We start from the raw sequence: 27,448 nt of genomic DNA on the forward strand, positions 1-27,448 counted from the left end.
TCTAATATAAGAACAAACAGATACAGGAACCGTTATATGTGCTTCACAACCAAGAATTCTCTATTCTGAGCAGGAAAGCCTGTGTCGACCCCAACCTCATCTAAAAGATCAAAGAGATTAACCAGCCTGGCAGAATGTTTCCATTGAAAAAGGCTGGGATACTTTGGAAAATGTGCAGATCAAAAATCTCTAAACAGACAGAGGATCACCAGCGAACCTTCACACAAAAAGCCATTAATGAAACGGAAGAGTCATACCAAGAGGAAGAACAACAATGCTTCCTAGGTGAGATCACCAGCAAGGATCTGGTTCTGATTTTAAAAAGGATTTTCCAAAACTGTTCAATGTGCTGGGGTGACTGAAGACTGAATACAGCATAACACTGAGAAACAATGCCAAACCAGTGTGCCTGTTTACTCTAAGGAAAATACCGCACATGCTTACGAAGCAAGTAAACTGCAACTTGATGAGATGACCAACATGGAAGTCATCTCCCCTGTTACTCAGCTGATGAGATGGTCCTGGTTCCAAAACCAAATGCGTCCATTTCCATTTGTGTCGACCTGGCACAACTCAACAAGGCTGGGGCAAGGGAAATCCACCTGATGTTCTCGGTGGACAACAGCTTGAGCAAGCTCTCCAAGAATATAGAGTTCTCGAAACTTGATGCCATCAGCAGCTTCTGGCAGATACCGTTAGATGAAAAATCTAAGTTGCTGACAACTTTTATTACCCCAATCGGCAAATTTTGCTTCAATCATTTGCCCTTCGGCATTACCTCGGAACCTGAGATTTTACAGCGCACGATGCCGGCCATCTTACAAGTCCTAAAAGGATTCATCTGCCACATGGATGATGTCCATGTCTATAGAATGACTGTCGAGGAACACAACATGAATCTTGAGGCTGTTTTGAACTGCTTGCATGAAGCAGGATTAACACTGAATGATAAGTGCGAATTCTCTAAGGCCTCCATTCGGTTTTTGGGTCATATTGTGTGCAACAAAGGCATGATGGCAGGCCCACATAAAACTAAGGCAATCAGTAAATTTCCAACCCCATCATCCATTCCAGATCTCCAAAGATTCCTGGGCATGGAAACCAGCTCCCGAAATTCTTGCCGATCATGGCACATGTCATGGAGCCCTTGCATCACCGACTGAAAAAGGCCCAAGCATGGTGCTGGGGTGCACACCAGGAGCGAGCATTCCATCATGCTGCTCTCACCAGATAACCTGGCTCACTATGACCTATCCTTGCCAACCACAATCGCAGCGGATGCCTCATCAATAGACTAGGGGTAGCCTTGTTCCAAGAGCAGCTGGATGGATGCTGCCAGCCAGTATATTACGCATCTAGAACCCTATCAGACACAGAGATAAGGTATGCAGTTATAGAAAAAGAGGCTGTTGCAGTCACATAGGCTCGTGAGAAATTCTCCAACTATATCATTGGGTCAGATCACAACGCATTAGTCTCACTACTGGATGAGACAGAACTCACCACAGGCTCCCCAGAATTCAGATTCTGCTTGTGTCCTTGCGCTTTGCTTACGAGACAGTGTATGTCCAGGAGAAGCATCAAACAACTGCGGACGTACTATCCAGGGCCACAGTCGATCGTCTTGTGACACAGGATGTCAACCTGGTCGATGAGGTTGAGTCCTTTTCCCAGTTTATGACAACACAGCTGCCAGCAAGCTCTAAGAAGCTACGACAGATACACAAAGAGCAGATGCAAGACGAAGGGTACATCCGCATCTGTCAGTACTACACACAAGGTTGTCCACAGCAGCATCCCGGTGGCACTGTCATGAAAATATACTTAGGGAAACACTTCACCATAATTGGTGTTCTTCTGGTGTATGGTGAGTGATTGGTTGTTCCCGTCTCACGCAGATGGGAGATTCTGTAATGAATCCAAGGCCACTTGGGCATCACAAAGTGTAAAGCACAAGCCCAGTCTGCAATGTGTGGCCGGGAATATCAAGTGCGAGAAAGAGATGACTTCAAATTGCCGGGTGTGTGAGCTGCACAAATCAGTCCAGTCCCCTTATCCCTACACAATTCCCTACCAGGCCGTGGGAACGTTTGGGAATGGATCTATTATTGTACAATGGCAAATCCTTCCCCATCATTGTCGACTACCTCACTAGGTGGATTGAGGTGAAGTGTTTACACACAACAACCACAGAGTCAGTCATTAGGTCGTTGAAAGATGTCTTTGCAGTACATGGCATTCTGGACCAAGTGGTGTCCGACAATGGCCCGCAATTTGCTAAAGACTGCTTCACTGATTTTGCCAAGAGCTACAGATTTCAACACCTCACCAGCTGCTCAAGGTATCCATAATCTAATGGGAAGGCAGAAAGGGGCATCCACACTATTAAAACCCTCTTGAATAAAAATGATGACTTTCCAATGGCACTTATGACATATAGATCCATTCAACTGCAACACGGATTGACACCATCAGAGCTGCTAATGGGCAGTAAACCTCGTACCTTGCTGCCCAAGAAGTTAACCCCAGGGTTAGAAGCCTGGGACTATCAGAAGCTTCAGGACTGAGAACAGTCCTACAGAAAGCAATGAGCTTCCACTTAAATAGGAGGTACCGTACCAGAAACTTGCCCAAGCTAAATGACAAAGACAAGTTTTGGATCAGAGACCTCAGAAGAGAAGGCATCATTGCCCTAATGGAAGAAGATCAACAATGGTCTTACTTGATACATACCCTAGAAGTTTTATCCACATTCTTCAAGGAAAACCTTCTATTATACTTTTGGGCAAACCAGATGCAGAACCTCAAATAAACAAAACACCAAATACTGCAGCTTCTACTGAAGAACAGCCAAGTCAAAACAAAGAGATTCAAGTTGAGACTACAGTCCTCCAAGTTTCAAAAGAATATGATCAGGGACAGTTGTAAAACCTCCAGACCGTTTAAACCTGTGAAGTGAGAGACTTGGGGGGTGAAGAGGTAGCATGTAAGTATAATTTTTAAAAAATTTGTTCATGAGATGTGGGTGTTGCTGGCTAGGCCAGCATTTATTGTTCAAATGCCATTTAAGAGTCAACCACATTGCTGTGGGTCTGGAGTCACATATAGGCCAAATGAGGTAAGGACAGCAACTTTCCTTTCTTAAAGGACATTAGTGAACCAAATGGATTTTTACAACAATCAGCAATGGTTCCATGGTCGTCATCAGACTTTTAATTCCACATTTTTATTGAATTCAAAGTACATCATCTGCTGTGGTGGGATTTGAACCAGGTCCCAGACAATTACCCTGAGCTTCTGGAATACTAGTCTAGTGACAATAGCACTATGCCACCACCTCCTCTGTTTTAAAAGAAAAGCAATCAAGAATGTGTCCCACTCTTTGCCTGACCTGATATTGAAGTCACAGGAACACACTATTTTAAACAGTAAGGTTTCGGCATGGTTGAATTCATTAGCAATCACAAACAACAGCCCAGACAATACCACTATGCCACCACCTCCCTTGATGTAAATGTATTTGGATAAAGACTTGGAGGGAGGTGTAGTATTAGGATGTTCAGGACTGAAAGAGTTAATGTGGGACTAGGGAAACAGTACCACTCACATGACTAGTAGTAATCTGGTAATAGTCTGAATGGGGAAAGCTCATGGCTTGGACTGAAGAAGCCTACTATCTTGTATATCTGTACGTAGTTATGTTCTACAATAAATAGTTACTGTTTAGACTCTACAACCTGAATTTTCAGCTTGGCAGGCGGGCATGATCAGCGGGCCTGGGAACAGCCGGGAAACAGGCCCCCGACCACAATCAGCCCATGACGGCGATTTCACGCTGGCTGGCCAATTCAGGCCCACCCAGCGTGAAACGCAGCTTCCCAATGGTCAGGAAGGGCTGGGTGGAGGCAGGGGCCTGTTGGCCAGTGGGTCCAATGGCGACCTGGCAGCCAGTTTAAAAATGGGACAGGCAGCCCCTTGAAGGCAGCTGGTGAAGAAGCATACAGTCTCTGTTGCGGAGATGGTACTTATGACCTCGGCAGCGGCTGGACGTGCCAGGCGGGAAGGCGGATTGGGTGGGCACTCAGCCCCCCCACTTTTCAGATGAGTGCCTCGCGGTCCTCCTGGAGGAGGTGGTTGGTCAGAGGGACACCCTTGTACCAAGGGATGGAAGGAGGAGGCCACTGCACCTAATGAAGAAAGCCTGGGAGGAGGTGGCAGCCTAGGTCAGCAGCCATGACGTTGTGCAGTTGACATCGGTACAGTGCCACAAGAGGTTGAATGACCTGCTGCGCTCAGGGTCGGTGAGTACCATGTTGTCATGGGTCAGTGTGGTGAAGTATTGAGGGCTGGCCATCCCCCATGGAGCTAAGGGGTGTTAGAGTCTGAGTGCCAACTGTCATTGACACTGGAGCTGGCCAAGGGGGTGAGCCCTGGCAGCTTGGACTGAGTGCCTTGTGGCTTGAGGACCACGACTCAGATATGCCCTCCAAGGGGTTCCTCAGGTGGGCTTAGCCAGGCTGCAATGGTGCTGCAGGTAGAGAGTGGACTAATCAATGCTTCTCTGTCCTTTCAGGAGAAGAAAAACCATAAGCAATTGGAGGAGTCACAGACAGGCGGAGGCCCGCCCAACCTGCTGCTGCTGACCAGGTTCAAGCAGGACGCCCTGGAACTGGAGAGCCGGCACGCTCCTCACGCAACCAGGCGTGGAGAGGCGGAGGTATCTGACGAAGAGCGCAGTGCACAGGGGTGAGAGTTTCAGCTTGTGCAATCATTCTAGTGTAGCCTCTTCATTGATGAGAGCCTCAAACCTGGAGTCCCCATTGATCATTGAAAGACAATGGTGCAGATCTCTATGGCCTCACCAGGGTGCCTGGCATGCAGAGTGATAGTGTGATGACTTAAACTAATGGCATGTCCTTGTTCTCCCTTAGATTCGCCAGCAGGCACTCATTCTCAGCACCCAGAAGGGCCACCCCTGGTGCCAGAGGGCCGCCGTTCTTCATCTGTACCTGCGTCACCCCCGCTCTCTGAACCAGGCACCAGCACAGATACGAGCACGTCGGTGGGCATTAGATCTTTGGCTACATTGTTGGTGCACATTGGTGAGGGCATTTCACGCTCGCTTAAGGTGCAGGCGGAGGCAGAGACTGCCCAGGGCGCTGGCAGTCGGAGGACTGCAGGAGAACAGGACGATACTGGGTCGAAGGCAGATGATGAGCCTCTGGAGTCATCCATTGGGTGGCAGATGTTGGACTTCCAGCGGGATGTGCAGGAGGATCTGGTGGAGATCCATGAGTGTATGTGTGCCATGGCCTCTGTTGTGGAAGAGTCCATGCGGAGCATGAGTACTGCATTGACCTTCATGGCCAAGCACAATTCTTCCTCCATTGAGAGAGTGGCAACTCTCATGGAGAGGCAGCTCCAGGGACAGAATCAGGGGTTCCTGGGGTTGTACTCGGACCTGCAAGCCCTCACACAGGCAATGACCTCAGGTGGTCAGTGTCAGTGCGGAAGATGGATGAGGCACCCAGTATTCCAACTAGGTGCCCGTCCATCAATGGCAAGCAGGGAGGTCCAGAGCAACCTCATGTTGGCACATGACCTGCTTATTGTCTCTGCGGGCTCCTCTCAGGGCGTTCTGGATGATAGCTCCTCCGCCCCTCTGCCAGTGACTGTGGCATCTGCTGAGGCTGCGATGATTGGGGAGGTGCCAGCTGTGGCACTGGCCGCTCCCTCCTGGTGGGGCCAGCATAGGCTCTACTGGCCAGAGGTTGACCGCCAAGGTCATCAAGGCCAACAAGACACCAGAGTCAGCAGGCTGTCTCCAATGTCACTGCCTGTGATGGGGTGCGGTGGGGGGGGGAGAGAGAGAGAGAGAGGAGGTGGGGTGAGGGGAGAGGGTGGTAGGAGAGAGGGGAGGGAGGGGGGAGGAGGAGGGGGGGGTAGGGTGCGGGCACCAAGATGCAGCACTCACAAACATAAGTTTAAGGATCCATGAGCACAAGAGGGACTGTTCATGCATGATCATCTGTTCAGTTATGTTTGGTTTATATGTCTACTGGTGTGGACATCAATACCAGTAATGGTCATGTCAATGTGATTTCAATGCAACAATAACATTAAATTTGCTTTTGTTGTGATGGCCTGAGTATGCTTCACCTTTTATTTTTGGTCCAGTATGTAATGCTGGACGTGAGTGGCTCAAAACCTTATTGCACAGGCACTGAGTGGACTTGGGTTCACGTGACAGTGGTATTTCGGACATCCTGGATAGAGGCGGCTGCCCTGGCATGAGGTGGGAGCAGATCATTGACAGCCTAGCTGAAGGAGCATTGGATCAAGGCATCCCTGGTGTCCCTGGCCTCATGGAGGTTACTGAGGTCTGGCTCCATGCCCTCAGCGTTCTCCTCACCGTGCTCCTGTTCTGACTCACTACTGGATTCATCATCTATGGCCTGTGCAGCTGCGTCAAGATCCTCTTCCTCCAGTGGGTCCCCCCTTGCCAGTGCCAGATGGCCTCCTCTCCCTTCTGCCCCTGTCTTCCCCCTCAGAGGAGGTGTCACCAGTGGAGACCACAATCCCCATGACCAGGGTGAAAGAAGGTTGTCTGATACCTGGAAGGGTCCGCACGGTCTCAGTCCTCCAGGGGCCTTTAGAGACACTAAGGAGTCCTGAAATGAAGCCTGGAAATGCTAAGAATAAAGCCCCGAGCAGAGATGAAGCTGCCAAGTACCAATAAGCAGCCAGCAGCAAACTATCTCCAAAACTCCTCACTACTCACAATGGCAAAGCTGCTGACCCTTTTTATCCCGCCCTTGGATGAGATTTTGCAAAATGTTGGCTGCCCGCCTGCCTGGTTTGCCCGTGCAATGAGTGAAAAATCGCACGGGCAATGTGAATTCTCGATCAATTGCCTTTTAATGGCCTTAACTGGTCTTTTTATTGAGGGCGGATGCGGCTCTGACACCTGCGCGCGCCGCCGAGCAAAATATCGCGTGAGTGCAGGATACAGTCAGGATGCTCACTCGACATCATCTCACACGATTTCACATCCGACCAGCGTAAAGGTCAGCCCTATGGCTCTAAATCTCTTCCTTAGACAACCAGAACATACAATACTTTCCAGCTTGGAAATGGTGTCTAACCCAATCATTCACTTGAGGATCCAACAATGCTAGCGTCTGATAGCCAATTTTGCAGTTTCTGTTTTAGCACAAGCAGCTTCCACCCAATGTTTGAGTTTTGCAGTGGAAGCTCAAACTGAAATCATCCAAGGTCAGCGTTCTGCCCTGCAAGCTCTGACTGCTGCCATCATAACTGTGGATTATAGTAATGCAAAGGGGCTTGCAGGGTGTAACCACAGTCCAGAAACCTGTCCTCCAATAGGTAGCTAGGATCACTGAGAAGGTGCTTTGGAGGAGTGGCAGTGCTCCTGTGGAGCATTAAGCTGGCTGCACTCTCTCAGGAAGACAGCATTCATGCTCCCTCCCCTGCCACTCCATCAGTGCCTATGCTATTGCATGTCAGTCAGCTAGCCCAGACTGCAGCCGTGCATGTCAAGATAGTGCAATCCACAGCTGGGCCTTCTAGGTCATCCTGTAAAGCCATTTGCAGGCTCCTCCGCTGCAAGTCCACAGCCTTACATCTGCCGTGCTGCAGCCATTGAGGAGCACTAGACAGCCACTAAGGGAATGCACTAGGATGATTGCTAGCTTTTGTATGCAGTATGGCATGATTTCATTTATAAATTTGGTTCGGAATGTTTAAGTTGGGTTTTTATTCTTACTTTGGTCAAGCAGCTGCTGTGATGGTCAGTGCAGCAGGAAGTTAAGGTGTTGAACAGTTGGAGAATGGGGAAATGGATTTGCTGCTACTGGTATCATACTCAGGTAAGTTCTTCCCATGCAGCCCAGCCAGGAAGGGGATGTGTGGTTTGCTTCCACCCTTTGTTATGGACAGAATTTGTGCAGCCCCTTCCAGTACATAATCAGGATGTTTGTCTGTAAGGTGTGTGTATTTCCTTACACTCAAAGTGATTTTTCCTAATTTAAAATAAATTCCAGCAGCAGGCTTTTTGGTGATTTTAAAAATAAAGCATGTTATTTATTATCACACATTTGCCCTGGATGCTTAAAATGTAATCTCTCAATCGCTCATCTCACTCACACTATCACACATACAAAGTTTAGATACAGATGAAGTTAAAGCTATAAGTGTAAAAATGTAATTTATAACTCCGTCTTTATGTTGAGGCTTGATGTCTTTTTACACAAACAAAAAAAGAAAATGCTGGAAAAACTCAGAAGGACTGGCAGCATCTGTGGAGAGAGAAACAGAGTTAACATTTCAAGTCTGTATGACCCTTCTTCAGAGCTTCATACGGACTCGAAACATTAACTCTGTTTTTCTCTCCACAGATGCTGCCAGTCCTGCTGAGTCTTTCCAGCATTTTCTGTTTTTCTCTCAGATTTCTAGCATCTGCAGTATTTTGCTTTCACTTTGATGTCTTTTTAGTTTAGTTAATACTTTAGTTCAAGTGAAGATCTTTCAGAAACAAAGGAGTCACATGAAGCTGCGAAGCCTCTTGTAGATGAACTGCCAAGAGATTGGTTGTCAGGTAGACCTGGAAGCTGGAACAAGTGCAGTACTTTGGCTGCATTAAAATACTTTCAGATATGATCTTTCAGATGTTTTAAATGTTTCTCCTCTTCTGGATTTGCTTTGTTTGGGATATTTTAAACAGCAGTCCCTGAAAGCTAGTTTCAGTCACATGACTGCAGGATTAACGCTACTGGGGTCCAGACCACCATGCCACAATGGCAGTTTCCAATGGTCATTCACTCTTATCTTTTCCCCAACTTGAGATCAAATATTCTCCTTTGTTCAGTATGGAAACCAACAGCTCAGAGATCCCATATATCCTCAAATGCTGGTTCACCCTCAAATAATAAGATGTGCAAACTTCACAGGTGGCTGCGAACTATCCTTATTCAGGTCCATGTTTAACTAAATATTGGCCACGGGATCGAATACTGTCCACAGTTTAAATGCCCATAGTCACATGTTAAGTTGCAGCCATCTTACCACGTTTTGTGACCACTTTCACAAGGTATGATTTTACAGTCCATAATATCCAATGTCCTCATGCTTGTATTGCTCACCATACAGCTGCTGGCAAGCATTATGCCCTCGTGATGGTGAGATCACATAGCATGCAGCAGACCACAACAAATCTTGCCATCCATTGTGTTGAATACTGCAGGGCTCCTCCAGAGGGATCCAGACAGTGGAACCATTGTTACAGCATGCCAGTGCCAGTGCCCTGCTCCTTGACATTTCATGTGGCAGCATGACTTTCACTGTATGGAAGATGCACACGTTTGCATGGTTTGTGCATCAAAGTTGTTGGCCATGTTGTCAGCAGATAGCCCTTGTTATCCAATGAACTCATTGTCCAAGTCATGCTGTACTCTCAGGGAATTCCTACTCATGCACACGGGGTCAACTAAAAGTCCTCCAGTGCCTGCTAAACCACTCCTTTTAGGTTTTTCAACTCAGAACTATAGAAAGCTCCAATCAGTAATAGAATCATAGCAACAGTCAGAAGAAATCAACCAGTGCTAACCTGTAAGTAATTGATGATCTCTTTAAATGGTGCTGGTGGTGATGGGTTGAGTGAGGGTGGAGGGGGAGAGAGGTGTTTCTTCCTGCTGTTGAACACATTTTCACCTGTGCAAGACTAAAAGAGGGCATGAACTGGAGCTTTGAGCTCCAAAATGACATAGCTGACATCACATCAGCAACACCATGATCTACTTATTTGTATATTGCCAGTGAACTTCACTGTAAATGCACTAATGCCCTCAGCAATATGGCATCTGATGTGATTTGTCCCACAAGTGTATGCCTGTGGTGAGGACACCACTTTAGAGCTCCAAGGGCACTCAAGCACCCAAAAACAGAATGCTAACAGGTCCAATTTCTTGCTCAAAAATGCTTTAGTTAATTTTCTTAAATCTTTGACAACAATTTAGAGTTATAATACACTGGACTGAGTAATAACTCACAGCCACCAGCAAGTGGGTCATACTACAGGCTATGAATCACATTCTAATGATCTGGAGAGCAAAGATCCTGGCTCTCAGTTGGTAAATTTTAAATAGGAGCTCTCTTTTGTGGACTGTAGTAAATTTATAAAGTGTGTGGTAGATTCATTTTGAAAACGTGACATTATACTGTGTTGTTGTTACATCCCACACTGTGTCCAACCCAAGTGGTATGAAATGGTTCCCATGATGGAACTCTCAGGCGGGAAAAGATTTAAAGTTAACTTACTTTGCTTTGCAACAGAAGCCACTTCACGGTGATACAAATGTATCAATATAAGTACATCCTCACTTTATGCAAAAATGATATCAAGTGGTTCATGTTTGTTAAATTGATCTGTAAGCTAAAGCTTTATATTTGTATCAAGCAGATATAATTCTTTGAGATATGACAGTTACATCATAGGTTGAAAAACCAAGAGGCACATCTGACACTGAAGTGAAGTTACCCATCATTTTACACCCATTTTTTAGAAAAAGACCTTCAGTGCATTCTACACCTTTTGTTTTCTCAACATAGGTCACTCAATAATATTGTTAATGGGCAGTATTTGGAATACTGGGGTGCACTGCATGTGGGAAGTTAAGTGTTTATTAACTGAAGTAGCTTGCTACAGACAGAAATTTAATACCACTGAAATTAATCGGAAAAGTCTGTGCATGTAACAAACTATCAAGACTGCACATCAGAACTACATACAAACATACGAATCAGGAACAGGAGTAGCCAATTTGGCTCCTTGAACCTGCTCCACCATTTACCTGTCTATCCGCTATAAACTTTGGCTCCCTTGTTAATCAAGAATCTATCTAACTCAGCCTTAAAAATATTCAATGATCCTGTCTCCACTGCTACCTGGGAAAGAGAATGCCACAGACTACCCACTGAGAGAAAGAAATTCTCATCATCTCCATATTAAATGGGAGATCCATTATTTTTAAACTATGTCCCCTAGTTCTAGACTCCCCCACAAGGGGAAACACCCTGTCAAGTTCCCTCAGGATCTTATACGTTTCAATAAGATCACCTCTCATTCTTCTAAACTCCAATACAGGCCCAACTTCTTCAATCTTTCCTCATCGGATAACTCCTTCATTCCAGGAATCTGTCCAGTGAACCTTCTCTTAACTACTTCTAATGCTATTATATCCTTTCTCAAGTAAGGAGATAAAAACTGTACATAGTACACTAGATGTGGTCTCACCAACCCCATGTACAATTGCAGCAAAACTTCCCTACTTTTATATTCCATTCCCCTTGAAATAAACAACAACATTCCATTTGCCTTCCTAATCACTTGTTGCACCTGCGTACTAACTTTTTGTGATTCATGTACCATGACACCCAGATCCCTCTGTGCTGTGGAGTTTTGCAATCTTTCTCTATTTAAATAATATACTGCTTTTCTATTCTTCCTGCCAAAGTGGATGAGTTCACATTTCCCACATCATACACCATCTGCCAATTTTTTGCCCAGTCACGTAATCTATCTAAATCCATTTGTAGACTCTATGTCCTCCTCATAATTTACTTTTCTACCTATCTTTGTGTCATCAGCAAATTTAGCAACCATACATTCAGTTCCTTCATCCAAGTGATTTATATTGATTGTAAATAATTGAGGCCCCAGCACTGATCCCTGTGACACTCCACTAGTTACAGCTTGCCAGTTCAAAAATTACCCATTTATCCCTACTCTCTGCTTCCTGTCAGCTAACCAATCCTATATCCATGATAATATGTTTCCCCCTACACCATGAGGTTATTTTGTGTACTAACCTTTGATGTAACACCTTCTCAAATGCCTTTTGGAAATCCAAGTACACCACATCTACAGATCCCCTTTATCCATGTTACATGTTACTTCCTAAAAGAACTCTAATAACTTAGTCAAACATGATTTCCCTTTCACAAAACCATGTGACTGCCCAATTGCATTAAGATTTTCGAAGTGCCCTGCTACAACATCCTTAATAATAGATGAAAGCATTTTCCCAATGACAGATGTTAAGCTAACTGGCCTGTAGTTACTTGCTTTCCTACTCCCTTTCTTGAATAGAGGAGTTACATTTGATAATTTCTGATCTAATGGGGCCTTTCCAGAATCAAGCGAATTTTGGAAAATTACAACCAATGCATCTACTATCGCCACAGCCACTTCTTTTAAGATCCTAGGATAAAGTCAATCAGGTTCTGGTGACTTGTCAGCTTTTAGCTTTAATAGTTTTGTCCATACCCTTTCCCTAGTGTTTGTAATTGTTTAAAGTCCCTCCCTCCTTTTCACCTTTTGATTTACAAGTATTTCTGGAATGTTATTTGTGCTACATTCATCTTCTTCTTCGACATAAACATATTACTCATACACAAGGATTGATGAAACAATAATATGGGTTACTTATTTGTATACAGATAGATTTACCCGGAGGCTAAGTATAGTACACATGATCTTGACCTTGCTGCTTGCAAACTGACTATCAGTCATGGCACTACTACATCACATTGAGGTAGTAATGATTGACACTAGTTTAAGATATGCCTCCCTAAAGGTGCAAGCACCTCATATCAGAACATCCCACTTTTTACTAACTAAAGGTTTACCCTTAAAGAATCAAACTATTTACGTGACTGCAAAAGAAGATAACATTGTGTCTGAATGTACTTTAACACAGAGAAATAAATTTACAAGTCTCTGAGATGTATCAGTGGTTTGTTTATCACTCCAGCTTTAGTTATGGTGATCTTTGCTGGAGGCTGCTGTACATTTTCAGAATGCTAGTTAGGGACTTTACAAAAACAGAAACAGAAATACCTGGAAAAACTCAGCAGGTCTGGCAGCATCGGCGGAGAAGATCACAGTTGACGTTTCGAGTCCTCATGACCCTTCAACAGAACTAAGTAAAAATAGGAAAGGGGTGAAATGGTGATAATTCCTATTTTTACTTAGTTCTGTTGAAGGGTCATGAGGACTCGAAACGTCAACTGTACTCTTCTCCGCTGATGCTGCCAGACCTGCTGAGTTTTTCCAGGTATTTCTGTTTCTGTTTTTGTTTTGGATTTCCAGCATCCGTAGTTTTTTGTTTTTATCTTAGGGATGCTTTGTTTGTGTGGCCTCTTAGACCATGTTCTAGTTGCAATAGCGTTACTTGGTGTTTCTCGTTATGGTATTTGGCATCTGTTTCATCACACTGACATGCCATTTGATGGTTGTACTTGGTACAGTCTTGGTTCTGGGCATATGCTGGTGATTTCTGCTGGATTCCAGATGGCATCAGTTGGGTGTTGTACTCAAACTTTCTGTCCGATGTTCAGGTTGGGTAATTTGTTACCCGCATGCCAGATAGGGGCATCTTTCGCCTTCCCTGGTTTTTTTGAGTAATGCATCACATACTCCTGGGAGTATTGACGAATGATGACTGGGGAGCTTGTCCAAACTTACCTGCCAAATAGCAATTCCACGTTGGTTCCGCAGTATAGAGTTTGCAAGTTCAGAATGGGTATTCGTATTCAGTTTAAACAGTGTCATGTAGCCTGTTGGCTGATGATCTGCTTGCAGAGTTAGGTGATGTGCTCCCAATGTAAGCACAGGGTTTACGATGGTGCTGTTTGTAGTTTGGGGTCCTTGTAATTATCATGACAATGCCATGGATGGTGAACAAGTACAGGTCCTTGCACCCTGTTAGGCATGTGATTACTGGACCTGTGGTGTCTACAATATAAAACATCTGGGGTGACCAGGGTGAGTTTTTGCAGCAACACTGGATTCCAGGGATGGAATCTCCAAGCAATTGTGTGCGGTGAGTTTGGCATTGGTTGGTCGAATCATCACTTGCCACTTTTGTGGTACATACATTTCAGTGTATGAAGAGGAAGGGTGTTGTCACTTGCACCAGTATCCAGTTTTGTGTATACATTATGCTAACCCTTTATCTGTGGGCATACAATCTGCATGGTGGCAAAGGCTTCTGTTGCAAATGCATTCTTTGATGTTCACCATGCTGAATGTTGGCTCACTTTGTGTGTTGATGGTCTGGTATCTTCATCATCTGACCCTGTATCTTGGCTAGACATTTCGTGGATCATGTCTTAGAGCAAAGAGTAGTTTGGTATGCGGTCTTGGTTGGTTGCAATGATGCATCTGTCTGGCCTCTGGCTGTGGCTTCTCATGATATTGAACCACTTGTTCTGGCCTTTGTTTTTTGCATTGGTGTTTCCAATATCCTCTGGTGCCACATGTCTTGGATGCAGAGTAAAAAGCTGGGCATTTTCTGGGTGCAGGTATGAGGCTTTCACCACCTGCATTGCCAACGGTGGATGAATTATGCATAGCCTGTAGATCTGTCTACCCATTAATATGGTTTCGTACTTTTGTTAACTTTGTAGTGGTGCTTCCATGGTGTAACCTTTGGGTTGGTCCAAGGTGTCTTTTTGGAACACTTCTATTGAGGCAGAGCACAATTATTCTGTCAGCGAGCTCAGCTGCTGTAAAATCACAATCACATCCCTTGTCTCTGCATCCATTTATGAATCGGTCAATGGTCTCTGTTATGAATTCTTAAATGCTACATTTCATATACTACAGTACTACACTTCAAAAGCACTTCATTGGTTGTAAAATACTTTGTGATGTCTGTTTGTCATAAAAAAAACGCTATATAAATGAAGTATTTATTTTAAATTGGGGTTGTGAGGTGCTGGTGGTGACTTTTGTCTCACAGGGCTGTTTATGGATGTACGCAGGGTGTGAACTCTTGCATCCGTGCTCTCCTTTACTGTTTCATAGAGGTAGTGAAGCTTTGCATTTGCCTTTAAGCATTCATGTACCAAACATTCTCCTGGACCTGAATTAAGTTGATTGGCAAAAAGAGCAAAGGTGACATGAGGAAACCTTTTGCTACATAATGAGTGGTTATAACCTGGAATGGTCTGCCTGAAAGAGTGCTGGAGACAGATTCAATCATGGTTTTCAAAAGGAAATTAAATAAGCACTTGAAGGGAAGAAGATTTCAGGGATACGGGAAAGGGCAATGGAGTGGGACCAGCTGAATTGCTCTTGCAGGGAGCTGCACAGACCCGATGGGCTGAATGCTCATCCTGTGCTGTAACCATTCTATGATTCAATGATTCAATCCACTGTTGTTGGTTGTTGCCGAAAAGACATGAATTCCGGAGGGTATTCTGAAGTTGAACTTTACTCGTAATTGATCTTCAAGTGTTGGCCGTATTTTATCTGGATTTTTCAGAGTTTTTAGACAGACCTGACATGTTCAGCCTGTAGAGGCTTTTGTTGCCCATAGCAATTTTAATTATAATGGCTTGTTTATCTGGGTCGGAAACATTGAGGTCCAGAGAATACAGCTTGACGTATTGTTGGAACAAAGTAAATTCAGATAGGAGATCTGTTGCCTTCCAATTGAGTGTTGGAAATTTTGTGGTCATCTTTTAACTTTTTGCAGATTTTTAATGCTAGCTGGTGATTTTGACAGCTATGCATGCACTTCTAGCTCTTTTAGAGTGTATTGAGTTTTGAGTCAGTAGCCTTTAGTGGCTACTGCCTTAGCTGGTCATAGGTTGCTGCTTGACTGCAATCGTGGCACTGTTGAGCTTTTTGTGGTTTTTCCCAGTTTTAGCTGTAAGCTCTGCCCATGAAACAATGAGTGATTTCAGCAGAAAAATGGCGCAGGACTTCACAAATGAAAGCAAACACTGAAAAAAGCTTTTTCACATGCTTCTTCTGGCTGCTAGGAGCTGTTATTGGATGGACCCTTCTTCCCAGCCCAGTCTGCAGTATTTTTACTTCAGCAGTAATGGATTCTTCTGTCTGTGGAGTTCTACTTAAAGCTAGGCTACCCGCAGTCTGCTATTTAATTTCTGTTCCTGCTTAAATTTCGCAGCAGATAGACTTTACCATTTAAGCTCTCTCAAATTCAAATAATCCTACTGGGACCCAATGCCTGCTGCCTGAAGCGAGGTGCGATCCCAGAACTAAAGTATGGTGTGTGTAGGATTCCTACAGAGCTGCAGAATCAAATACACACTGTAAATTTTAATGGTGGTTTCACTTTCACACCAGCGCCTTTCTTCTATTAGATGTGAAGTGTGGAGGCTTGTATTCTGCTCAGTCAAATCTTCAAAAAGCATACTGCCACCTTATTGGCAATTCTTTTATATGCTTCATTTGAGAAATTAAGGACTGAAGAACATTGTGTTTTAGAACTTCTAAAATTGATCTTGGGGAAGTTTCAGCAATTTGAAAGATTGCTCTATGTGCGCATCATTTTCACGTACACAGTGTGTCCACGCAGTACATATAAAAAACATATAAAATTCTAACAGGACTAGACAGGGTAGATGCAGGAAGGATGTTCCTGATGGTGGGGGAGTCTAGAACCAGGGGTCACAGTCTGAGGATGTGGGGTAGACCATTTAGGACTGAGATGAAGAGAAATTTCTTCACCCAGAGAGTGGTGAGTCTGTGGAATTCGTTACCACAGAAAGTAGTTGAGACCAAAACATTGTATGTTTTCAAGAAGGAGTTAGATATAGCTCTTGGGGTGAAAGGGATCAAAGGGTATGGGGAGAGAGCGGGAGCAGGCTATCGAGTTGGATGATCAGCCACGATCATAATGAATGGCGGAGCAGGCTCAAAGGGCCAAATGGCCTACTCCTGCTCCTTGTTTCTATGTTCCTACATAATTCAAAAAATGACACTGAAGGGACATTTGGGGACAATGGGGGAATTCAACCCTAAAACAGAGGACTGGTGTCATTACAAACAAAGGTTAACACATTTGACTGAAAGAGAATAAAATAGGAGATGAGGATAAAGTAAATGTTTTCCTCGCCATGATGATGCCAGATGTTTTTGAGGTGATGTATAACCAATGTTGCCCATGAGACTCCACAGTGCTATGGACTATTCTGAATCTAATGAGATTCTGTACTCATATTACGGCACGACAAAGAATGAAATTGCACTGAGAGTTGCATTCCATGAAAAGAAGCAGTTGTCAAGTGAGACAATTGCAGATTACATTCTCAAATTAAAGTTTCCATTATTCCAGTGTCCACCATCTACAAGGCACAAGTCAGGAGCGTGATGGAATACTCTCCACTTGCCTGGATGAGTGCAGCTTCGACAACACTCAAGAAGCTTGAAACCATCTAGGATAAAGCAGCCCGCTTGATTGGCACCCCATCCACCGCCTTCACCATCCATTCCTTCCACCACCAACACACAGTAGCAGCAATATGTACCATCTACAAGATGCACTGTAGCAACTCACCAAGGCTCCTTCAATAGCACCTTCCAAATCCACGACCTCTACCACCTAGAAGGACAAGTGTAGCAGATGCATGGGCACACCACCACCTGGGAGTTCCCCTCCAAACTACTCACAACCCTGACTTGGAACTATATCACCATCCCTTCACTGTTGCTGGGTTAAAATCCTGGAACTCCCTCCCTAACAGCACTGTGGGTGCATCTACACCATATGGACTGCAGCATTTCAAGAAGGCGGCTCACCACCACCTTCTAGAGGGCAATTAGGGTTGGGCAATAAAAATACTGGCCGAGCCAGTGATGCCCACGTCCCATGAAAGAATAAAAAAAACTCTCTAATCACTGTGGGTATGGCATAAACTTAGAAATCAACCCTAGAAATAGGTTTGTAGGAGACCTAAAGAACAATAAAACCTAGGCCAAGCTTTTGAATAAAGCCAATAAGCTGGTGGGGAAGGAAGCCTGCAATGAGGCCATAGCCATGGAAATGCAGAAAAAGGTAGCTACAAATTGCAAGTAAATTCTTTTCCTGAGACAGCAGGGGAGTTCCACTGGATTCCAGTGAGATCCAGGCCACAGCAGCCAAGTTCACAGTCTCAGAGTCAGAAATGTAAATGCTACCATTGCCATGGTCACCGCCAACAATTTCCAGTCAAAGTGCTATGCCTATGGGAAAGTTGGTCATATCCAGACAACATGCAGCAGTAGAGGAAACAGTAATGCTGCAGGTCAGGGTAAAGCTCCAAGTCACAGCCACACACCAGGCTGAGGTTGTGGTACATCTAAAACTAGTTCAGTAGTCTGAAAATCCTCAAATGCACATGTGATAGCTATGGAAACAGAAGGTGATGCAAAGGTTGTACTCAGTCAGAGAGCAAGAAAACAGCACGCGGAAAATGAGAGTAAAAGGGTGAAGAGATAGCTCCAGTGCCCACAGTAAACATGAAAGTCAGAGATTCATAAATTAATGTCATCATTGATACAGCTGCAGCCTTGTTTGTAATCTCAGAAGGAGAGTACAAGAAATCCCTAAGTCACGTTCCCTTAGGCAAAACTGGTGTGAAACTAACTAGTTATTCCAATAGCAGTTTTCCAGTGTTTGGTCAAGTTAGGGTGGAATATGATAATACGTCTTAATACATGCTATTGATAGTAGCAGAAGGGAACAAAGCTTCCCTGATGGGAAGGAAGTTGCTTGAGAAGATACAGTTAAACTGAGTGAGTTATTATGGTAGGGATCAATAAGCGTACATCTGACATTGTAGGAGTGCTAAGAGAGCACAAAGTGGTTTTTGAACAAAGAGGACCAAGTGATAAAATTAGCCATCAGTACAATATTAAATATTGTAAGTCAGGCAGATAAGTATGTTCTTTTGAGACTTCCCGTGATGACTGATTCATTTTTAGCCACTAAGTTACCTGTGAGTCACTTTACATACACAAATGACACGCCAGTGTCTGCCAGAGAAATTAGTGAAAAAACTCACAAGGATGTGGTGCTTAGTAGAGCGCTCAAGTATCATGAACGGCTGGCCTAAAGAGTGTGATTATCAGAAATTGCAGTGCATTTTACACATAGAAATGAACTGAGTGTGGATCAAGGCGGTCTCTTTTGGGGTTTAAGAGTCATTATTCCGCCAAGGTTTAGAGAGAGCTTGTCAGGGGAACTTCATCGTGAGCACACAGGGATAGTCCGTAAGAAAGCAGTAGCAAGAAGCTACGTTTGGTATCCAAAGATAGATAGAGGTGTTGAAGAGTTTGTGAAAGGTTGTGGCGTGTCTCAGAATGAGAAATGATCTAACCAAGATTCCTTTCATTCCTCTGTCAGACGCAAGAGGCAGAATTTTCCCATCCTGCCCATTGCGGGTTTCGTGGTGGGAGCAGAGAATCCAGCGGCAGGCAAAAAGTCGGAAATCCGCTGGCGTAAAAACAGTTTGCAATTCTCCCAATGGCGTATTTATGGCAGGTCGGTTATCCCGCCAACTAGTGGCGTGAATTCCATTTGCATTCATTAACATCTCATGAATGCTCATTAAAGCAGCTGCTCACCGGAATCTTGACACGACTTCCAATCTTGTGTCTCGCCAGTGGGAGATTACGTCGGCCTCAAACCCATTTGAAAAGGGGTGGCATGACCAAGCTGTATCTCAGTTTTCCCGTGACTTCGAGATGAGCGCAACATACATAGCCTACCTGTCATAGCGCTGCGCCAATATTGTTGAGATGAATGCCACACTGTTCAGCTGTATGGTTGGTCTGCTCCTGCTCTTTGCCTATGCTGTTCCGAAGAACATCATTGTGCTGTGGTGCTCACGCAGGCCTCCAGTTTCAGACAGTGACCAGTACTGAGGCCAGGGTTGGGGAGTGCAGGGGTCTCCTACTGGCTGAGACTGTTGTCCACAAGGACACCAGTGTGCAGTGGTAGTCAGGCAGAACTCCACTTTCAGAAACTAGCACTTCAACCGGGGGTGGTGTGTGAGGTGAGGGTGGGGTAGATGAACACAAGGTGGGTGATGGGGAAGGAAGGCTGTGGAATGACAGTGGGGGGGAAGGCTGAACAGAAGTTGACCTTTCTGGGTCACTCTCTAACTTATTGTTGCCGCAGGAGTGATCGGGAATCTGCTTAGAAAGCAAGGAGGAAGACCTCTTTGTGATGAAAGCCACTTAAAGCCAATGGCTTCATTTGCACTGTTAAAGGGCCACTCAGAATTCAGTGGCTTCACATCACAGTCACTGCATCTCAAGAGTAACACATAGGAATGTAGAATTTGGGAATGCACGTAATAGTGAGGGAGACACAGATGTATCATATATAGCATTCCATCAATGAAGGCCTGTCACGTGTTTACCAGATTTGACACTCCTAATGGGCCAAAGGGCATCCACTCATTGACCTGAGAAACTGATTGGTGACTAATATGCCACATCAGAGATTGGAGCACAGAGCTAGGTTGGGTCACTCATTTCACTTAAACTGTAGCATCCTGTGCAGGACTCAAGATGTGACATATCTGCAATGCCATCTTGGTCACCTCGATGTGTGTGCTAGTGTCTCAGGGACAAAGCGGCATCAGCCAACATGAAAGTAGAGCAAGAAAAGCTATGGACCCTTGACCCTTACAGTTTCCATATGTTTCATCATCCAAGCTTCAATTTCTTGCCCCTTGGATCATTAATATCTTCAATGTTTCCTTTCAAAGAGAAGGCAAATGCACATATGAATCCAAGGCTCAATGCTGCCTTTGTCAGGGACCTAATGCAATGGAGGAGGCAAAGGAGAGAGAGGCAACTCCGCACACAGCTCCAGCAGGAGACCATGCCTGAGGGATATGGTCAAGTGGAATCACAGAATCACAGTGCAGAAGAGGCCCTTCGGCCCATCGAGTCTGCACCGACATGTGAGGAACACCTGACCTACCTATCTGATCCCATTTACCAGCACTTGGCCCATAGCCTTGAATGTTATGACGTGCCAAGTGCTCATCCAAGTACTTTTTAAAGGATGTGAGGCAACCCGCCTCCACTACCCTCCCAGGCAGTACATTCCAGACCGTCACCACCCTCTGGGTAAAAAAGTTTTTCCTCACATCCCCCCTAAATCTCCTGCCCCTCACCTTGAACTTATGCCCCCTTGTGACTGACCCTTCAACTAAGGGGAACAGCTGCTCCCTATCCACCCTGTCCATGCCCCTCATAATCTTGTACACCTCGATCAGGTCGCCCCTCAGTCTTCTCTGCTCCAACGAAAAGAACCCAAGTCTATCCAACCTCTCTTCATAATTTAAATGTTTCATCCCAGGCAACATCCTGGTGAATCTCCTCTGCACCCCCTCCAGTGCAATCACATCCTTCCTATAATGTGGCGACCAGAACTGCACACAGTACTCCAGCTGTGGCCTCACCAAGGTTCTATACAACTCCAACATGACCTCTCTACTTTTGTAATCTATGCCTTGATTGATAATTGGAGCCAGAGCATGAACAGGAGGGTCAGGAGAAGGGACCTAGACAATGGGGGAGAATTGCCAGATCTAGGGTCTATCATCCAAGAGTTCCCTATTTACAAATGAGTGAGAGACAATGCCATGCACGTCTGCACTTGTCCCAATATCTAGTACATCACATATGCCACATTCTTTGTGAAGGCTTGACGCCATATGGAGTTGGAGGGTATCCCCTGCCAGTGGCTTTGAAGGTGACCGCAGTGCAAAATTTCTTTGCCTCCAAGGATCAACAGGTGACCTGTGCGGCATCTCTCAGTCCGCAACACATCAATGCATAAAGGAGGTCATAGATACCCTTTACAGGAAGACCCATCACTATATCAGGTTTTCTCTGGATGAAGGTAGCCAGGTTGCAAAATTCACCGGCTTTGCCGCCATCTCAAGCTTTCCAAGAACGCAGGGTGCAATAGAGCGCACCCACGTGGCTATACGGGCTTCAGGGCAGCAGGCCCTAGTGTTTATAAACCATGAGGGCCAGAGAATGAACTGGAGGAGGATGAGGTCTCATCAGAGGATGAAGATCAGGAGGCCCAGGAACCTCAGGAGGCTACTGAGGGTGAGTATGAGTGCGATCACACCATGGAGGAAGGGAGACATGCCCATGATATGTTAATTGCTGACAGGTTCCAAGAAGAGTAAAGTCAAGTGAGGGAATATGGCCACATCTCCCCCAGACCTCAGTGCCATTTTCTTTCAACTCAAGGGATGCCCACACACTTGCAGCGAGGACAAGTCCTACATTCACACTTGCCTCATGAATCGCCAGGCCATTATCTTTGCTTTGGTCCGTAGGGCCCTGTGAGTGAGCTCAGTCTGGGAACTGAGAATCCACTTAGGAACAAGATCAATGCGAGAGAAGACTTGAAGCCTTCGCCGCCATCTTATGATGCAAAAACTGTTGCGACTGAGATGTGGACGAGCCTAGGGATCTCCTCCTCCCGTGCATGTCTTTTCTTCTGCCACTATCACTGAGGAGACACAAATGCAGCTAGATTATCAATGCTGAGGAGCTGCCCTCACTCAGTGGTGTTCTTTGAGGAAAAAAGGTGAGAAACGATTACATCACACACTTCCAATAAAGATTTAAACACATTTCCCTGACATCACACAAGGGTGCAGATACTAGTTCAACTGAGGTTGACATCACTGAAATGTTAATCTCACAGTGGGACATTGTCACTGAGTGGGAGGAAGGGTAAACCTCGAAATAAGAGAATTCCAATGTACAAAATCGCAACACCTTCAGGTGACAGGAACACTGACATAACTATCAAATGTATTAACAAAAGTACAATTTAGTTACATATCTAGCACACCTGTGACCCAAAAGTGACCAATTTTTTTTAACTCTCTTAACTCAAGCGCTACACCTGGGTTCAGCCCGACATCTACAGCAGAGGTGGAGGCTGCCTGCTGACTGCTACGTCCTGATGTCTGTGATAACCTTGACGGACGTCCTCTGGTGGCCCGAGGCCTGGAGGGCCCCGGCCTGATAAGGGTCACCTGTTCAGGGGCAGAAGCACACTCAACAGCCTGAGCAGCTGGAGTGGATGGGGTCACAGACAGAGGGGGCTGTGAATGGCTGCACATCCTTGGAGTGTCTTGAGAGGAAGCCTCCGGGGTGTCCGGGTGATGCTCATCCTCCCTTTGGGTGTCCGAGGGCCCCGCCCTGACTCCTGCAGGAGATGGTGCACCTGGGGGGAGGTCAAGGTGCCTCGTCCCCATGTTGCCTATATCTTGATGGTGCCCACCAGGGTGTGTGGCCCTGGAGTGCAGGACCAAGCGCAAATACAGCAAGAGCTGCTGGACCAAGGTCTCCATGGTTGTTGCCAGCCTCCCCCTGGTGACCTTGAGGTGCTCACATGTCAGAGCCACGACATCAGACAGAATGGGATGGACTCCTCCATCGTTCACTCTAGTCTGCTGAGTGACTGTCAAATCTCTGCCTGATGTTCCTCCGCCTGTCGTTGCAACTCCAGCATTGAGTTGGGGGCCGCTTCCAGGGGCTCAATATCTGACTCAGACTGAGTGGGTGGCTGGTCTCCAGCAGCCCTCCGAGTGCAAGAGATCTGGGCTGTCCCTGCCTCCGACTGCTGCGGGGACATGTCAGTGAGGTGTTCCCCAGAAAGTGAGCCTAAGCCTAATCTACATCTGTACATTCTACATCTGTGCCCCACCAACACGTGTGTCTCTGAGCTGGTGGAGGGTGCGTGTGAGCGCCGTAACGGTTCTTCCGGAGCTTCCTCTTCGGACATGGTATGGGGGCTCACGCTGGTGCTTGACTGGCTTGGGGACCTCAATGTGCTGGTGCCTAGAAAATAGAAAAGAGAGTTTCAGTTAATGGGCATGAGCTAGATAAGACTGCATGTTACTCACTGTGAATGTTAGGATTTGATGAAGTGATGGAGCTGTGATCTGTACTGGGTTGGCGGGAGAGGCTGATCTCCCCTTCCCCCTAGGAGCAATTCCTGACCTCCCCAGCCAGCTCGGCTGCAGCCTCCTCAAACTCAGTGAGGATGATGATGTCAGACATCCCTCCCCTGGTATGTGTTCTTTCGCGCCTGTTGTGTGCCAGCTTAGCCTGTATGAAGAAGAAAGAAAGGCGTGTGATGAGAAGGGATGGAGCAGAGGTTGGGTGAGATGCATGTCCCCTGTGTGTGGTGAGCCCTCTCCAGAAGGGCCGGAGGATGGAGTGTGAGCAACCTGATAGATGGGATGGTGGTGATGTGAAAGTCTCTGTGAGAGAATGAGTGTTGACATGTGTCCCCCACTAATGGTTGCGTGAGATCCCTGAAGAGAGTGCATGATGCCAAGATGGGAGTTTGATATTGGAGCGAGTTGAAGGATGACTTACCCTGGTGGAGCGGATTAGATCATTCACCCTCTTCCTGCACTGGGTGGCATTTTGGGTGCGGCTGCCAGCAGCACTGACCTGCTCTGCGATGGTCTCCCAGACAGAGATGTGAGGCTGCTGAGCTTCTTGCAACCAGCCCTGGGATACAGGACTTGCCTGTGCCCTGCACTCCTCTGATCTGGATGGCCTGGTGGGTGAAGCCGGGTGCTGCCTTCTTCTTGAGGTCCTCAGCCTTCGTCTGATGGCTGCAAGACATCTCTGCGTGTGTCCGGGAGACAGGTGGGCCGGAGAGAGTGAGAAATAATTTGTTGGACTGGTGTTTAAATATGGTGCCCGGACCTTTGACCCCGCCGACTGACAGAAGGCAGATAAGTCAGGCCCGGACCCACCAGGTGATTTGGACTGATACTCGCCTGACCATAATGAGTTCGCTTCCAGGTCTGGAATCAGGCGTGAGCTCCCACCATTCCGGTGGACAGGGTGGGCACCGCTGAAACCGCCCACCGCCACACTCAGTCTCATTAATGGAAAACTCCCCCCAACGTTCCGAGTCCAAGCCTGAAGAAGTGTCACACGGACTCGAAACGTTAACTCTGTTTCTCTCTCCACAGATGCTGCTGGACCTGCTGAGCTTTTCCAGCATTTCCTGCGTTTATTTCAGATTTCCAGCATCTGCAGTATTTTGCTTTCATCAGAAGAAAAATGTTGTTCTTTTCATTATTTCTTGTCAAATAATGGTTATTTTATTAAACACATACTGGTGTTAAGGAAAATCATTTTTTTACACGTAAATTACGCTGACAATATTGGTCAGCAAATTACTTTGGCAGCTTTGGTTCTGTTTACATAACAACAAATGTGCAACCCAACCTGTTAAATTTCAGGTATTGTAGATGTCGGTTTGGTCATATTGTGTTCTGGGAACTTATGTAGATGTACCATTTTACATTTTAATGTATATGTTTTTTTAAATGAGGAGGGAGTGTAGTATTTTGCAAGATCTCAGCATTTTGTTATATTGCCCTCGCTGCTGCCCTCTCTGTTGGGGGTTGTAAATAAAGTTATGCAATAATGGCTGCCTGCTGTGAGTTCACATGTTCATCTTTACATCTTTACTCAATGAAATACACAATTACGATGCCGGCCTTTCAAATCCAGGCCACTGGGTTGAATCTAGCTTACTTGACTGGGTGGAAAGGGTTCTGCAATAAACTGAATTAGATTGTCTTTATTGGCTTGCTATTGGTACAGCTCCACATCAGAAAATGGCTCAGAATTCAACTAGTCGGCACTAAATCAGTAATCTTCCAGATGCTGTAAACGTGTTGCCGTTGAAATGGTCATTTTTGTCCTGATACTCAGCTGGGTGAGGAGGTGTGCAGAGTTGGTCTCCCTAGGTTACGATACATTATTGGATCACACTAAAAGAAATTAACCTGACAACGAACAAATAATTCAGGCAAATAGTGACTTCAATATCAACAAATGTTCAGTATTCCAGGCTGCATCAAAAACATATATGCAAAGTACAGAAAAAATGGGGAGTGAGATTTGGAAAGGGTTCTGGATGTAACAGCAGATCTGCCACTTTCAATATCTAGGCAATGTGGCAAAACAATTCAAAAACAAACAGAACGTTGGTGTATGCAGCCAGAACAACGGAGTAAAATCTAAAGGGGTTCTGTTAAAGGTTATGAAGGTTATACCACACTAGGACGACTGTTTTCAGTTCTGGAACCCATGCTAAGAAAGGATGTACATGCATTGAGATAGAATAGAGAATAGCAAAAAGAATGGTGCCATGTAGAAAGGGAAAATCTATCAGGAAAGATTGTAGCGGTTCAAACTCTATATTCAGCAAGGTGTATTAAATATTAAATGATATGACCTTGACAATGAATATTACGTGAAAGTATGTCAGGCTGGTAGAACTAGGGGACCTACACTTCAATATTTAAATGGAATAAATATTAGGAAGAATGCCTTCGCTTAAAGATTTGGCATGTTCTGCTATATAAAGTGAGACAGACAAAGACTTTCAGGGCATTCAAAAGTAAGTAGTTAAATGCTAAACTGGGAGAAGGGGGAGGGATTAATGCAGTAAAATACCAGTGGACTTCAATGGGCTGAATTCCCTCTTCGTTCCCTTAATTGTTCTTTCGCTAATACTTGGGGAAAATAGTCAAGATACTTTACTTCCCACCATTGATTTGTTTACCTAATTAAACATTAAAAAAGAACTCCCTAAAAATGGTTAATATTTTCATGATCATACTGAAGAAAATCAGCTGTAACATTTGAGGATTTTAAAATTATTGTTTTCAAAAATGGAATTCAATTACCATGCACGTAATTATGAAGCCATCTGATTATTATTAGTTCCATATGTCAGCCCTCAGCATCATATACCACTGGAACATACTGTTTCATAAAAATATCTTTCTAACACCCATTGACATTCAAGTATTTTTATCTTAAAACTAATGAATATGATTCAACTTTAGATAGTTTTCTGCCAACTTCTATTTCTGGCAAATTGTGAGCACAATGGTGACAAGATGTCTCTGCAATATCTTGTCCAATGTTTCCTTGCAATTTCCTATGAATTGCCTGAGTACTATAATATACCACAGTACAACATGTAGCGTGCAATTGCATTGGCCTAAGGGCAGACAAACTAAAACATATTTTCCTGCTGCTTATTAAACTGCCCATAATTTCTCAGGTGTAAATTTGATCTGTATGATCACACTATTAAGAAATTAGAAGGAATTTAAAATAATGTACACTGTATGCTTTTCTACTGCTGCTGTCAATAAGCAGCACCGGCAGAGATGTTGGACCCGCACAAATAAAAAGCCATGTTCTGCTACAAGGTCAAACCCTGCTAATGTCATTTTCTACTCTTGCAACAAGAATTAAATGCACATATGTTTTCAATGACCCAAGCAAAGCTTCTTTGTCTTTCTTGTTGAACTACTAAAGCAGAGTTCTCAAAGACTTTATGCTAAGGAATGTACATCCTTAATCACTGTTACTCCCTAAAACTGACTTGTTGTTACTTTAAGAAGGGATGGGAATAATATAGATAGCTTCCCTTTGTTTTTGAATGAGGTGGAAAATGAATGTTACTGGAAAAATTATAGCACACAAGATACCAAATATTACTGCTTTTGTGGACTTTCCAGAAGAGTGATAGAT

This window comes from Cetorhinus maximus, chromosome 6 (assembly GCF_964194155.1).
Source record: "Cetorhinus maximus chromosome 6, sCetMax3.hap1.1, whole genome shotgun sequence".
In the NCBI taxonomy this organism is placed as follows: Eukaryota; Metazoa; Chordata; class Chondrichthyes; order Lamniformes; family Cetorhinidae; genus Cetorhinus; species Cetorhinus maximus.